The sequence below is a fragment of the Colias croceus genome, chromosome 16, assembly GCF_905220415.1.
Source record: "Colias croceus chromosome 16, ilColCroc2.1".
In the NCBI taxonomy this organism is placed as follows: domain Eukaryota; kingdom Metazoa; phylum Arthropoda; class Insecta; order Lepidoptera; family Pieridae; genus Colias; species Colias croceus.
Genome location: NC_059552.1, coordinates 3,591,983 through 3,608,552, shown reverse-complemented (window position 1 = coordinate 3,608,552; position 16,570 = coordinate 3,591,983). Strand labels below are relative to the sequence as shown.

Below are 16,570 nucleotides of genomic sequence, written 5' to 3'. Positions count from 1 at the left end.
TTTTCAATGAAACAGATGCATCCATTAAGTTTCGGAACAAGCAGAACTTTCAATGCCGAATACCAGAGCGTGTTCTCGCCCAATTATTTTTTATTTTCAATTTCCCTTCTCACTGAACATCGCAAATTGTCTAAATTATTCACACGAAAGCCAGTGTACTGGGAACAGCTAAAATAGCTGCATTACGTATTTAAAATAAGGCCTCCGTTTGACTTTATTGATCGTTGAATTAGACATGCGGTGGGAGGAAAACATGACGGTAAATTTCATTCCCAAATGAGTTCATGATGTTAACTTCGTTACGCGATGCATTATGTTTGACAAAATCTATCCAGGCTTATTATCGTTTTATACAGGAATTGGGGATAATACGGCAGTGATTTTTCGTTTTTTTTTCATGGAAACCCAGATAGCCTGAAATTTACGAGAACTGTGTATTCGTTCCGAATACATAATATAAAATTGAAATAAAACAGATATTAATATGTTTGGATGAAAATATATTAAGCATTTAAAATAAACCTACATTTTGTATCAACAAAATTATTATGACTATGCATAGGTACTAATGCATAGTCATAATAATTTTATTGTAATAAATGTACTTACATTAATATTATAAAATAAAGGAAAAAACCGATTTAATACGTCAAAAGTTAAGGGCCGCACCGCTTACCTCAGGCCCGAATAGCTGAATTTTCGCTGACCGCCTAACCCCCCTTAAGTTAAAAGACATAAATAAAATACAGTGCTTAAGTCCTATCGTACTCGTACTTCTAGCTCAGCGTGGATTAAAATAATGTTCAATTAACCATCCGCGACGATACACATTTTTTGCCACACAAACAAAACCTTTGGCGATGAAAATAGGTAAACGTATTTTTATCAAGTACTTGCTCCGCGGTTTTAGCCACAGTGCTTCGCTCCTGTTGGTCTTAGCTAGTTGATATATAGCCTATATATAGCCTTCCTCGATAAATGGGCTATCTAACACCGAAAGAATTTTTCAAATCAGACCAGTAGTTCCTGAGATTAGCGCGTTCAAACAAACAAACAAACTGTTCAGCCACAGTATTACAATATATTTTTATATTGAATTATGCTTCAGCTATATAATATTAATATAGTATAAATGTGAAGGATACACAGTACTTGAATCATGTCTATAACTAGTACAAGAACGTTGTCCTACAAAACAGAAATTGTAAAGCAGACCCTGACACGCTTCTGAGATTTTATCGAGGATAGCAAGTGAGACTGAATAAAACAAAAAGACTGGAGATTTTCATATTTTAAACGCTCGGAAAATTTTAGAGCGTGCAACATTGAGCGGGTTATCTCATGTTGCGAAATTGAACCAATTTATAAGATCTATTTTGGTAATGGTTTTAAAAAAAAGTTCGTATATAACTTGTAAAATGAGCTTTAATATTTTTATGTGTACTCATATTTCATTGTTTTTGCTATGATTAAATTCTAAATGATATAACCGCACTGGAAATAATCGTTCCGATGATAAAAGCTGATAGACAAAGAGATAGAGAGCTTATAAGAAATACAAACGGCCATGCTCATTTGGTATTTGTTGATAAATAAATATAAATATATAGCACTTTCGGTATGTAGTACATAGCATATTTTAAATGTTTATAGTAAACGCATGCATTACATGCACGCATTTTTAAACTCGAATTATGCAAACCGTTGGTTGTATCTAACTTTTATAAAATAACACAATAATAAAAATTGTTATGATTAAGTACATAATTTATCATTCTGCCACAGAAAATCCATATATTATTTTGTATAATTTATCAAAAGAAAAAAATTTATCTTTTTACATTTAATTACAGTGTCTATATAAAAATGGAGCGTGATTTAAGTTATTACCGTCATAAAAGGCAAAACCGCACCTAAATCCAATCCTTGAATTGGTGAAGATTTTATTGAAAGACGAAATAAAAATACATTTTATCCATTCGATTTATTTCCATTTGCATTATGAATTTTCTTACAAAAATATATTATGGTCTGAAAGCTGTAATTCAATTACTTAGACTTTGTGGTATGTGATTTTTGTTATAGAAGCGTTATACATATTAACTGGCCTGAAACAAACAGTTAGCAAAAAAAAAAAAAAAAACCGACGTGTGGCACTCGGGGACTGCTTACCGCGGCAGTCCCCGAGTGCCACACGTCGTTTTTTTTTTGCCATAGGTACCTACATCATAAAGGATATTGCTTTGCCATATAATAAAGTTTTATTTATAAACATACGCTTTATGTTATTGGTTTCGTAATTTTAATTAGTAGCATGTATTTATATAATATCCCCCAAAATAGTTCACACTGCTAAAATCTAGATACCGAATAATGAAAGGATTACGAAGGGATTACTATCAAGGGAATTTAATCACTAACTATATTAGACGTAGGGTTTAAACTTTCATGTACACAATATCATAATTTAATTATGAATCTCATAAGTAAATAAATAGATTAATATTGCGAGGAAGTGAGTACATGTGACAAGCTGGCTTAACACGCTTGTCATCACGCCATGTCATAAGTTATAATATCTCTCTTTACTTCCTTATTTACCACGGACTGAATTAAAATCTTCATTACTCAGTTATTATTTTATTTTTGTTTATGAAAAATAGTAACGTTACATAAATTTTGTTTATTTTTAAAATTTCAATTCGTTATGAATGTATTTATTAATAAGTAATAATAAACAATATTAAAAAACTGAATAAAAATAATTAGATTAACTCATTATATTTGACTATTTTGATTGTTTTTGTTATTTTTCCTCCTTCGATCAGCTTTTAGAGAAATATGTACCATCGTACAATCATATTGTTCTTATGGGCGACTTCAATACCTGCTTGCTCAAGGATGATGTTCGTTCCAAAAGACTACTCGCTACTGTTGATTCGTTCAATCTACATGTTCTTCCACTCAACCCTACTCATTTCTTCCCAAACTGTTCTCCATCACTTTTAGACCTTATCCTTGTCTCTAATACTGATCTTGTGGGCAAGCACGGGCAGTTGCCAGCCGAGGCTTTCTCTTACCATGACCTGCTTTTCCTTTCCTACAAGTTGCGATCCCCTAAACTAAAACCCCAAATCCTCATGCAGAGAAGTTTTGGTGATATGGACTTGAATCGACTGGCGAATGACGCTGAAAAGCTGGACTGGGGGCAGGTGTATGGCGCAAGTGACGTCAATGATATGGTCACTGTGTTTAATTCGTTACTAACGCAATTATATGATATTCATGCTCCTATTAAACCTGTAAGAATTAAACAACTACCGGCACCATGGTTGACTAATGAAATCAAGTCAGTTATTATCTCAAAAAACAGGGCGAAATCCAAATTGAAATCGAACAACTCACCGGCTAACAGGGAGAAATACAATAGGATACGGAATCACTGCAATACTTTGTGTAGAGATGCTCAGCGACGCCACGTTTCCAATTCGGTCGAGAACGGCGACCCAGCTAAGATTTGGAAATTTCTTAAGTCCTTAGGAGTTGGCAAACAGCAGCAACTATCTCTCCCTCCTAACACTAACATTGATTTAATGAACAACCACTTTACACATAATTCTCTTGTATTTAATCCAGAACTTAAGTCACGCACATTGAATAATCTTTCATCTTGTCCGACTCCTCAATATCAACCGTTCACTTTCAAACAATTCACCGTATGTGGTGTTAAGAAGAGCATATCATCGATTTCATCCAAAGCCGTCGGTAGTGACAGCATCGGTCGTAGTATGATCCTTCCTATCCTAGATATCCTTGCTCCCGTCATCACTTACATATTCAACTCCTCTATCAGTAACGGAATATTTCCTAATGCCTGGAAAGACGCCCATGTCGTTCCATTGCCTAAGAAGCCAAATCCTTCTTCCTTCTCTGATTACCGTCCCATCTCCATCCTTCCTTTCCTATCCAAAGTTCTTGAACGGTTAGTTCATGAACAGTTAAGTTCTTTCCTTAATAAAAACAATATTCTAAATACCTTCCAATCCGGCTTCCGTCCTGGACATAGTACGACTACTGCTCTCACCAAGATCACCGATGATATAAGGGCAGGATTAGATGATAAGCAGCTCACCATCCTCACATTACTTGACTTCAGTAATGCCTTCAATACTGTTGATTTTGACATTCTATTGGGACTGTTACGCTCAATTAACATATCTCCATCGGTGATTGTATGGTTCGAAAGTTACTTGTTGGGACGCCAGCAAAGGATCAAAATTGACAACACTTTTTCTACCTGGTCTGATATCACTGCTGGTGTTCCACAAGGTGGCGTCCTTTCTCCTCTTCTCTTCTCTATATTTATAAACTCTATCTCACTTTCTCTCACTTCCTTCTCACACATGTATGCAGATGATCTCCAAATCTACACGATGTCCACGTTTGAAAATTTACCGTCTGCCATAGCTACTACAAATAACGACCTTTCCCTGATTATGAATTGGAGTAGAGCACATGGCTTAGTTGTTAATCCTTCTAAGACTAAAACTATTCTCATTGGCAGCTCTTCATTCATATCAAGGATAGGATGGTCTAGTTTACCCCCTATTACTGTAGACGGTAACATCATACCATTCAGTGATAGCATCAAAAGTTTAGGCGTTACCATTGATCGCACGTTATCTTGGCAACCACATATCAATGAGTTGAATAAAAAAATCTTTGCCTCATCTCATTCACTCATGAGAATTCGTAACTTCTTGCCCATTTCCACCAGAACTTCTCTTGCACAGTCCCTTCTCCTTCCCATCCTGGATTATGCCGATGCCTGTTATCCCGACCTGACCGAAATCCAGTTGGACAAACTTGAGCGACTCCAAAATGTTTGCATACGCTTCATATTTGGCTTGCGCAAGTATGACCACGTGTCTCAATACAGGAAAAAGCTCAAGTGGTTACCAATACGTCAGCGTCGGAACTCCCACCTTCTCCAACTCCTATACCGTGTCCTGTTCCATCCTAATACTCCCAGTTACCTTAAGGAAAAATTCCAATTTCGTGAGAGTACGGATTTCAACCTTCGATGCTCTGAAAATGTACTTTTAAAAATTCCACCTCACAAGACCAAATTTTATCAAAATTAGTTTCATGTTCAAGCCATACTCCTGTGGAATGCACTTCCGATAACGATACGTCGCGCTAAATCTCTGAACATATTTAAAAAACTAATTTATAACCATTTCTTCAACGAGCTGTAATAATATTTTTATTTATACATAGTTATGTATTATGTATCATGTATGTTATGTATGTATGTAAGTGTATATGTATGTATGTGTATTTATAGTATTGATATCAACATTTATATTGTATTTACTTATTTATTTATTATTAGGTATCTATTCTTATATATATATATATACGTATATATTATATGTACATATTTTTATTTTATTTTTATTTTTCTTTTTTTTATCATTTTAAATCAAACACCACCCATCTAATTTTAATTCGTATGACAAATCCTATCCAAAGGTTGCCTGGCAGAGATCGCTTATAGCGATAAGGCCGCCTATTTAACATGTTATGATTTTCTTTTTTGTTCTTTTTATTTTTGTGTTAATCTTTCTTGTGTGTGTTAAATAAAGAATTTAAATAAATAAATAAATAAATATATTATTGTATCGTCACCGATCTTTGAACTCAATCTGTCCGTTTATAGGTCAAAATCGTGTCTAAAGGCGTCGGTGACAAACATACAAATATACATGTGAAACTTATACATATATATAAGCACGTTAAAAATAAAAAAAAACACGATACAATTTGTTATATACGGACTTTATCAAACACTATTCATAATAACATTAAACAAGTCTGAAAATAACACTTATAGATATAAGAATACAGAATTGGTATGTGTTACAACTTTTTATTACGCTCTCGTAACGCTTCCTTCAATAAATCAGTGGAGAAATACTATCGAAGCCTTTTTGTGGCATTATTAGGTTAAAAGTGACATTCGAATTTAAGGTAACCCTTTGATATCTGTTTGCTCGTAAAATCAACACCTGCCCATAATAAATGTCAGGGATAGCGCACTTTTCCCCGTAAAAGAATTGTTTTTGAGGAAAAACTCGAAGGCCGTGTTTTATGGTGGCTATGAGGGATTTGCAATGAAAGTTCCGTGAGAAGTAATTATGTTTCAGTTTATTTTCTAAGGGTTTTGCTTGACAGTTTTGTTTTACTTTTATTTTAGGGAGTGTGTTTTGAGTTTAAGCTCTTGGGTTTGGTTTTACTACTTCAAATTTTTAAAGTTTATTTTAATTATTATCTTCTTATAATTTTTTGGATGGTTTGATATGAAATTATCGTATCGATAATTTTGAATTATGATGCAAAACAAAACATTTATTCATTACTTCAATAAAAAAGTTATATGTTTCGGGTACCTATAATAGTAATATTATGTATTAATGTTGAGTGATGCAAGATCGCATAAATATAATATCAACTTGAATTTAGGTAAATGAAGCATAATCTTTAAGATTACGAATTCCTCTAACGTTTTCGTTTTTATTTCATTAAAACGAGATTAATTTCCTTAATAGCGAACGAACGCCTACAAATATCCACAAAGCTTTTTAATACTGATTGATTCGTGTCTAAAGCCGCGTCTACACTGACAGCCATCCCGCTTACAGGGTTTATCAAGCCCTAATGACTAGTACCAACGCTCATTTATTGCCTAGCCTTATTCTTAACCTTGTAATACTGTAACTAGTATTTGTTGGTGGTCAGAGCAATAAGCATGCCGCCTGTCAATGCGGACACACCTTAAGTCTGTCGACTACAATTTACGACGAAACTCAGCCATCCAATCCTGTCTGCCCCGCGGTTCATCTTCTAATTTCTCCCACGAGATTCCAGCGGATACTACAAGTTTTATAGCGTACCTGACTTGAAATATTGCTTGCTTATCCCCCGATTAGTTATCGATGTGAGCTACGAAACGTTACAATTTGAAACTTGAATATTTTTTTTTATCACACACATTCACATTCTTAACCCACTATGTCAAATTCTTTTAGTGTAAACTGGCGTAGAGCATTCTTTCGTCGTTCTTAGAAGAAAAGATTCTATGCATTTTTTTTTTTTGTTTTTTGTAAGGTGTTTCTCAATGTTAGCCAAAAGGGCTACTACATTTTAACGCGGACGCGGGGGTGAACTGAAGGTTCACCCTGGTAACGACATGCACAAGGGCGTCCCCCCTTGACGGGGACCACGAACCTCGGCTTGAGCTGTCGCTTGAGTGGAGGAGGCCAGAAGGGCCCTAATCGGACGGGCGCTCACCCGGGTGGGCGCGGGAACGCGGAACAAGGGACCTCGTCTTCGCCGGCGAAGACGGTGTACGCTTTCTGCTGTGGTGTGTGCGGTGTCGCGGTTTGTTCGACGTTGGGCAGATTCTATGCAATGTTCCATCGCTGAATACGAGTTTTCGTTTTCATTAAAAGAGCACGAAGAATGATCTTGCTCTAGCTCTAGCTCTAGGATCGTTTGGTAAATGCACCGTATCACAATGAATCAATTTGTCACCTTGTAGTGTTGGGCTATTGATATGTTCAAGAGAGAGTTGAGTACGTTTTGGTATTGAACGTCACTCGTGTTGGTTAGATACTACTCTTTCAAGTCAATACGAGAGATCACTATAGCGACAATTCATTATATATTGATTCTCTCGTTGATCTACTGGTTATCTATTTTGACTACAGCTCCTAGGAACTCAGTATTAAAATCTAGACCAATAACTTTTGTGTAGCAGTTAATAATTTTTGTGGTCCTGATGTACAATATGGAATGAAGACGATATTTAAATCCCATAGAGGACATCATGCTTTGATTGTATCTATGATAGTTATCCACTTTTAGCGCATTCTTGTATTGTAAATTATTATAGTATTTTTTTTTTTTTTTTTATAATCTTTATTTTTAAAAAGAGGATTTGTTCATAATCTGAACATGTCATCCCCATAGGAACATCTTAATCTTATATTAACTATTTAATAATCTAAGGTACAAACTAAAAATATCTATGACCTACGACTAATTCCTTTAAGTACAAAACTATACAACTTTCTAGTGATATGAGAGGAAGGACTTGATAACAAGGAATTTATCAGTCCCACCTCTCGTAAATTGTATATACCATTTACGGATGTAAATGAATATCGCTCCGCTCCATTCCGAACACATTCCACCAAAATATGATACACATCCTCAATCATGTCACACTCAGAACATCTAGGAGTCGGAACTTTCTTCATAAGGTATGCAAAACTGTTCAGTGGGATGTGTCCAGAACGGAGACGGAACGCCGTTACTAGTTCGGCTCGGTTGAATTTTGCTCCAGAAAACCATGGTGAGCGAGTAAGACCGGGTTGAATAGTTTTGTACCATATTCCTTTAGACAGTGACCGCTCATCAAAATACAATTTCCAAATATTATTACAATACTTTTTTAATAAATGTAACATATCTGAGCATGTTGGTGAACATTCAAATAGTGGTCCATCCCATGCTGCCTCATTAGCTAGTCGATCAACCACCTCATTACCAAATAATCCAACGTGGGATGGGATCCACTGTAATTTAATATTTTTATTACAAGACAAAATCTTACATATATCTTTTAGAATTGTATAAGCGATTGGTAAACCTTCAACATTATTTGTACAGCTAATCAAGTGCTGTAGGGCACTTCTAGAATCGGTTAAGATCACATAAAAACCGGAATCAAGTGAATCTACATACGATACAGCTTCTGCTATAGCTATTAATTCTAAATACATAATAGAAACCTTTGCTGTTACTCTCAGTTTAATAGAACAATTGTCTTGAGGATCGTAAACAGCTAAACCTGACCTATCAACCATCTTACAACCATCCGTGTATATTTTATAAAAATTACTATAATATTTAATTAGATGTTTTTCACAAGTAGATTTTAAAAGCAAGCTGTTCATAGATTTTTTGGATACAATAATTTCATCAATATCACAAGAAATTACGTTGGACAAATCCACATTGCTGATCCATGTATTGAGCGAAAACATTCCCAGGTTAGTTCTTTTGTAAAAGTTCGTCATTTTGAATTCATTGTGTATCGTTATTAGAATAGGTTTATTCTTCCTTCTCCAATATAAATTATTACATAACCTACCCAAATTATCTAAAACTTTAATTAATTCGCTATTTGAAAATGATGCTGACTTGAACCAAAATTTTCCACCCAAATAAAGTCTACGCACATTTAAGGGTTGAATATGTAATTCACTCTCCATAACGTGTATTGGTGTACTCTTGATAAAACCTCCAATAACCCGCATATAAGCATTCTGTACTTTATCTAATTTGGATAAATGTGTTTTGCAGCTATTACCATAAAGAAAACTACCATAATCCAATCTACTACGCACCATTGAAATATATAAGCGCCGTAGGTGACTGGGATGTACGCCCCAACCAGGTCCTACCAAAACTTTGAACACATTCAGCATTTTTAAAACTTTATCCTTAAGATGATTTATGTGTTTCCCCCACCGCAACGAACTATCCAACCATAATCCTAGGTACTTTACGCTATCTACCACCTCTAAGGGAGAATTGTTAACTGATAAACCAAACGATTCACGCACATATCCAAAAAGACAGACTTTACTTTTGCTTGGAGAGATTTCCAATCCCAGTTCGCACAGCATCTTAGAAACACCATTCACAGCACCTTGTAAACGTCTCCGTCCTCTTTCTATATTGTTGTCGGCCACATACAAAATGAAGTCATCGGCGTATTGGGATATGAAAACGCTTATAATATTTTTACAAATGTTCATTGTAGCTAAGTTGAAAAGAATAGGTGAAAAAGGATCACCTTGGGCTAGCCCCCGACTTGTCATTCTACTTATTGAAGTATTGTTAATGTTTATAGTTATTATTCTGTCCCTCAAAAAATTAAATAAGTAGCCACACATTTTAGATCCTACCCCTAAATTATCTAAATGCCTCAACATAACATCTATATCAACATTATTATAAGCGTCTTCAATATCTAGAAAGCACGATAACGTCAAAAGCCTTTCTGAAAATGAACCTTGAATTCTCGAGACCAGTAACGATAGATTATCCAAGGAAGACCTACATTTCCTAAAACCGGTAATATCTTGAGAAAGAAAGCTGTTTTTTTCAATAAACCACTCTAATCTCTTTATTAGAATGCCATGAAAAACTTTACAAATGCAGGAAATCATTGATATCGGCCGTAAGGATGAACCAGATTGGGACGCAGCACTAGGTTTTGGGATCGGTATAATCGTAATATTTTTCCACTGCCTAGGAACAACACCGTGCATGAGAATACTATTAAACAATGAAATTAAAATAATCTTACCATTTCTTGGAAGATACCTGATCATCGAATAAGAAATGTTGTCACTACCAGGACATGTATCTTTGTGTCGAATACAACTCTCTAACTCATTCAAACAAATCGGTGCTTCCAACTTTTCATTATTTGACACAAAATATATTTTATCAGGACAAACATAGTCGGGACTCAACTTTTCTAATAATTTAACGGCTTTCTCCTCTTCTACATGAAAATGTGAGTTTTTGAGGCCCTTGAGCCACCTCATCTTGCGCCATATGTCACTTTGGCTAATTGTTTCATCCAATGAACTACAAAATTTGTGCCATGCTTCACTTCTGGCTTGGCGTAAAGCTCTTTGAGAAAGCCGAATTTTGTCTTGTAAAACGTCTAAATTTCGTGGAGAAGGGTTACGTCTGAATATTTTTAAAGCTAATCGACGTTCTGCAACTAACTTAGAAAGTAGAGGAGTCCAATAAGGTTTTGGGTTAAACTTATTACTAGGATTGGGGTTCACTTTAATATATGGAATATTAGAATCAGCTGCGAAATTTAAAAAATTTATAAAAAAGTCATAAGATTTTTGAATATCCTCTGTTATATTAAAACCATCAAACAAGCTTTGTAACAAAATTTTAAAACCGTGCCAATCTGCCTTTTTATAATTTCGTCTGCGTATTATGTTTTGTTTTTCTTTAAATTCAGTGGAAATTTTTATCATGACATGGTCACTGCCTAACGTCTCATTCAAAGTAGTCCAATTAAACTGTAATGTAAGATCCGATGTTATTAATGAGATATCTGGAGTTGATTCCCTAAGCACACCGTTCGTGAACGAAATACGCGTTGGACGGCCATCATTTAATGTTATTAGCGAGTGATCCATAAGTGACTCAAAGATTTGTGTACCTCTTTGGTCAGTTTTCACTGACCAATTAGAATGATTCCCATTGAAATCCCCGAGTACAAGCGCCTTTCTACTCATTTGAGAAAAAATGATGTCCCAATCTAATTGACATGTTCGAACGGAGGGCGGGCAATACAACGACAAAATATAATCTATATTACAATTAACTAGTTTAACACAAATTGTTTCTATAGCTGAATTGTTACCCTGCACATGAAGCATGCTGCATTTAATAGATTCATGAATAAATATAGCTACACCACCATACGAATCGGCCCTATCTTGACGGAAAACAATATAGTTCTTTACCTTCAAGAGTGAACCCGGCTCCAACCAAGTCTCACATAGGGCAGCAATGTGGATCTTTTCCCGTAGTAAAATATTTTCAAAATCTAATAACTTAGGTCTAACGCTCTGAGAGTTCCACTGTAGTATGTTCAACCGCACAAATTTGTTTTCATTCACTATTGAGGAGGTCCATTAATATCTTCGCACAGGGCCAATCAGAAACGTACTCGGCAAGGACTAACACAACCCATTCAATACACCGCTTTAGAATACTGAACATTTTAGTTTGTATAGATACACCTTTTAGAAACAAAATACTCTTTAACCGTGATAATAGCTCACTAAACTTTACATCTTTCTCTTTTTGACCTCCCTCAGTTGTATTTTCTTCGACGTTACATCCATAAGAATCCATTTTGTTTAAAGAATCAGTCAGATAATCCTCACGATCTGTTGAAGTTTTAGACACCCTAGAGTTTGGTAATTTTGTCTTCTTGATCCCTACATTCTTATTTGGTTTTCTATTAACGACGTTTGCATATGTTAATTGCTCACCAGAACACGGCTGTGGAAACAAACTGTCCTCATCAATTATGTCTAGTGGCGAAAAGTAATTTATATCAGCTATGCTGGGTTCTGGCTTTCTGGGTGATTCGCTTGGCACGTAGATTGTCAGAGCCCTTTTATATGTGCAATTATACTCAGCCATTATTTCTCTTAGCTTTTTTTCCTTCAAGAAAGCAGGACAAGTTCTGGCTAGGGACATATGTTGGCCTCGGCAGTTAACACAGTAAAAGGATTTCGCTTCACAATTTGCGTGGTTTTTACCGCACTTCGGGCAAACAATCTTCGACGACGGACATCTTTTTGTAAAATGTCCCTATTTCCAACAACGAGAACATTGGGACACAGGGAATATATATGGATCTACCTTTATCTTAAGGCTGTCGACTAAGACATACGAAGGTAAGTAATTACCTTTAAAACAAATTCGAATACACTCGCTGTTTGACCAACCCTCCTTCTCAGAACTATTGCGACGTTTCAGGCGATATAAACTAACAATTTTACCGGGTTCCGGGCAGACAATGTTATTGAGAATTTCTTCATCCGTCATTTCTATCTCGACATTTCTAATGACACCATATGAAAAATTTTTCTCCATCGGTCTCTGAATACGCCAACCCATTTCCAAGAAAGCTTTACAATTTATCAACCTGTCGGCAGTTAATTCATTCATCATTTCCAAACGTAATTTGTATGGATTGATATATTTTATTCTTTCTATATCGGTTATGCTATTCTCTTTAAGTAATTTTGCGATTGTAAACTGTTTTGGTATTTTTTCTTGACTTGTGATATATATTTCAATTTTTTCATGATGTTTTAACTTCTTGTCTTTTTTGCCTACCACAGACCATTCCTGTTCATCATCCTCTTCTCTTTCCCTTTTTTCAGCTCTTAACATCTCTTCATTTTCCACGTCCACAGTAATCTCCACATTCTGCATTAAAATCTCCTCACTCATAGCACTACTGCATCGCGACATTGTAAGATCGTATTAGCTATTAATTATAAGATATGCGCAAACGCATTAGTTTCATCCTTCGGCGTATGGCCGCTAGGTATAAAACCCAACGGCGATCGTACCGAGTGAGCGTGAATTACAATGGTTAGAAACACGTAAACAAGTATGACTAATAATTATTATCTTCGCATACAGCTACCTCGTACGGATACCGACACGAGACTGAGATTATAGTATTACTAGCTGTCCCGGCAAACGTTGTTCTGCCTTACTCTTATCACTTAGGGGTATGAACAAGTGATAACTGCGTTAAAAACAACCGACTTCAAACTTGCACTTGCAAAATTTACAAATACCTACAGACAAAAATGCTCATAAAATAAAAACTACTGGGCCTATCCGAATAAAATTTTTATGGGACCAATTCGACACTATCCCGCATCGAACAAAAAAAGAATCACGTAAATCGGTTCAGAAACCTCGGAGTAATCGGTGTACATACATAAAAAAAAAAAAAAAACATACCGGCCGAATTGATAACCTCCTCCTTTTTTTTGAAGTCGGTTAAAAATAGATGTTAGCCGATTCTCAGACCTATCCGATATGCACTGAAAATTTCATGAGAATCGGTCCAGCCGTTTTGGAGGAGTATGGTAACTAACATTGTGACACGGGAATTTTATATATAAGATTTGTATCTGCCTTGCAGTTGGTTTACCTCAATAAATATTGTATGACTAAAATTAGGTAGTTATATATAATAGGTACAGATTCTCTTTAATCAATCCCATTTTGAACGCTTAACCCATTTTAACAAAACCCACAATTAAGTTGTTCGAGTATATTTTCCTTATATGCGTGTAGATTACGATCTTATATTGCATTTATTATTTTACTTTCCTTTGAAATACAGAGTGTACTCGATAGTACTTGACCCATTATTTTTAAAAGCATTGATTATTGAACTGTATGTCTTGTTACTTTATTTTTACTTATGTCATGTTTTTACTCCATCGAAATTGTACTAGCTTTTCGCCAGCAGCTTCGCCCACGTAGCCAAAAGAAAACCCGCATAGTTCCCGCTCCCGTGGGATTTTCGGGATAAAACTAACAAACACACAATTTATTAGTACGGGCATATCAATTAAAAGTTTGAGTTATCTGCAAGCTGGACAAAACTATCGCAATGGGTCTCAAAGTGCTAAATGTTCACAGCAATCCATTGATGCAAGTGACAATGCTATCAACAGCTTATCTGAGCCAGCTTGGAACAAAGGCTATGGAACAATTGATTAAATTCCATTCTGAAGGAGATTTCCGAAGGAGTTTGGGAACTTGAGATTTGATGTAGATTCAGTAGCATATAACATATAATTGTTATTTTGTAATAAATTTTCAGTGAAAAAAAAAAAATGAATACGTTTCTTTACTCCACACGTGTAATTTTCATCCATTTCTGAGATACATTGATGTATATTTTCTTAATCTTTAACATTCATTATTATCGTGGTATAATGCCTGTTTAAATAAAATATACAATGTTTATGTATATTCTAATTATATAACATATCGCTCAAGAACATCAATTTAAAAGTTATATTCCTCTCTCATGCATCATTTTAAGTGTACTTAGCAAGGGCTCCTATAATAAGAGTACCACTCCGAAAACATATTTAAGAGATTCAGAAGCAAGATATCAAAATGTAGCATAACTTTTGATGGTCATATTCGAGTAACGCCATTTACCCACGCAAATGATTTTCTTGTGTTTCCCAATTGCTTTTGTACATCTTTTATCTAAAATGCAGGGTTCATGTATTCAGCAGTAACACGCGCTTTTTTGAATTGTTTTGAAAAATTAACTACGTTACATGCAAATTGGGTTGCGATTGAGTAAGAAATATATTATCTGAAGTGGCCTTATTTTATACATGACTTTCCGAATGCGGCTTCGTCCGCTTTGTCTTAAACTTGACAAATTATATTAAACAAACCTTCCTCATGTATCGCTCTATCTATTAAAAATGCGTTGCGTAGTTTAAAGATACATATATACAGAGACACATAGAAACGGACACACATGACAACTACAGTGACTTTGTTCTATACTATGTAGTGAAGAAAGTATTAGAATTATGTGTAGCTTACATCGTAACAATTATTTGGTTTACATAATAAGAAGCATAAGCATAGGTAAAAATATAATCAAGTAAAATTACTTCTTAACCACGATAAATTGAAAAACACGTTATTATGAAACTATCCGCAGTCTTATTAAGCTATAATAATATTACATAACAAAAGGCTCGTTGTTCCAGCATTTTTAAAGCTCGAGAGATTATTCAAATAGCCGTTTAATATTCAAAAATAATAGTTAATTTTCATTTACATCGAACTTCAGGTTTACTTCTGCTCAATTCAGTCATTTCAATCCCAAGTTTGATTTGACTTTCAAATGAATGCAATAAGTGGCTCGTTTCTCGTCTCTTTTTTAACGTTAATTCGTAGATAAAACGCTATATTGAAATGAATTTTTCATTACTAGTCTTATAAAAATGAATCGTGGTTTTAAATCAGTAAGGACTGGTGATATTGTACCCCATAATATTGTGCATGGGCTTATTGAAACTTCTTTGACATAAAAACATTATTTGTCATTTTAGTTGACAGATAATTTAAACAGAATATATTATCCTTGATGGAGCGTTGCCGAACTAAACCGAATAATTTATCGTCATTTTCAATAAAGCTATGTGTGCTATCATTTCGCCGCTGCACTGTACGTACACGGTGCTTCTGTGTGCGTGTAATGTTGCCAGATATTGAAAAATTTCCCAAATTTTTCCCCGAAAAAGAGGGTTATGTTTTTCGAGTTTATGGATGTATGTATAATATTTCTTTGACACGCCCTGCAGTATAAACCGTTGGACCGATTTTGAGTTGTGAGGTTTCATTGCAATGATCTGAATTATTATGTTAGTGGCGGTAGTGACGTAGGCTATATACATAAATGAGAAGTCAAGTTTTAATTTTTATTTAAATTCTTTTATTACAAAAAGTACCTGCCTACTAAAGTTATATATGGACAAAAAAATTGTATTCAATTTTTTATTAACTAAATTACATAAAAAAAGTTTCAATATTAACTATAATAATTATATTATTTTTTATTTTTCATAATATATGAATACGAATAGCGGTAGTTTTTAGTCGAGAATACGGGACACTTTATTTTCATCATATCCATCATTGAGTTCACATAAATTAAATCGCTAGCGAAAACGACTATGACGTTTTTAAGCTTTATAAAAGTAACAAAATAATGTATTATGCTTATTAAAATAATCTGATAATTATCATGAACCTTTAGTGCACTATACAAATAATCACATTCACGATCGAAAAATCCAACAGCATTACCCTGAAG

General features: G+C 34.8%; 1 protein-coding gene across 13 annotated transcripts in view; it reads left to right on the top strand.

Annotated features, from left to right (window-relative positions):
- Positions 1–16,570, top strand: part of LOC123698557 (small conductance calcium-activated potassium channel protein) — a 205,350-nt gene that overhangs the window by 143,574 nt on the left and 45,206 nt on the right. The gene's annotated exons all lie outside the window — the stretch shown is intronic.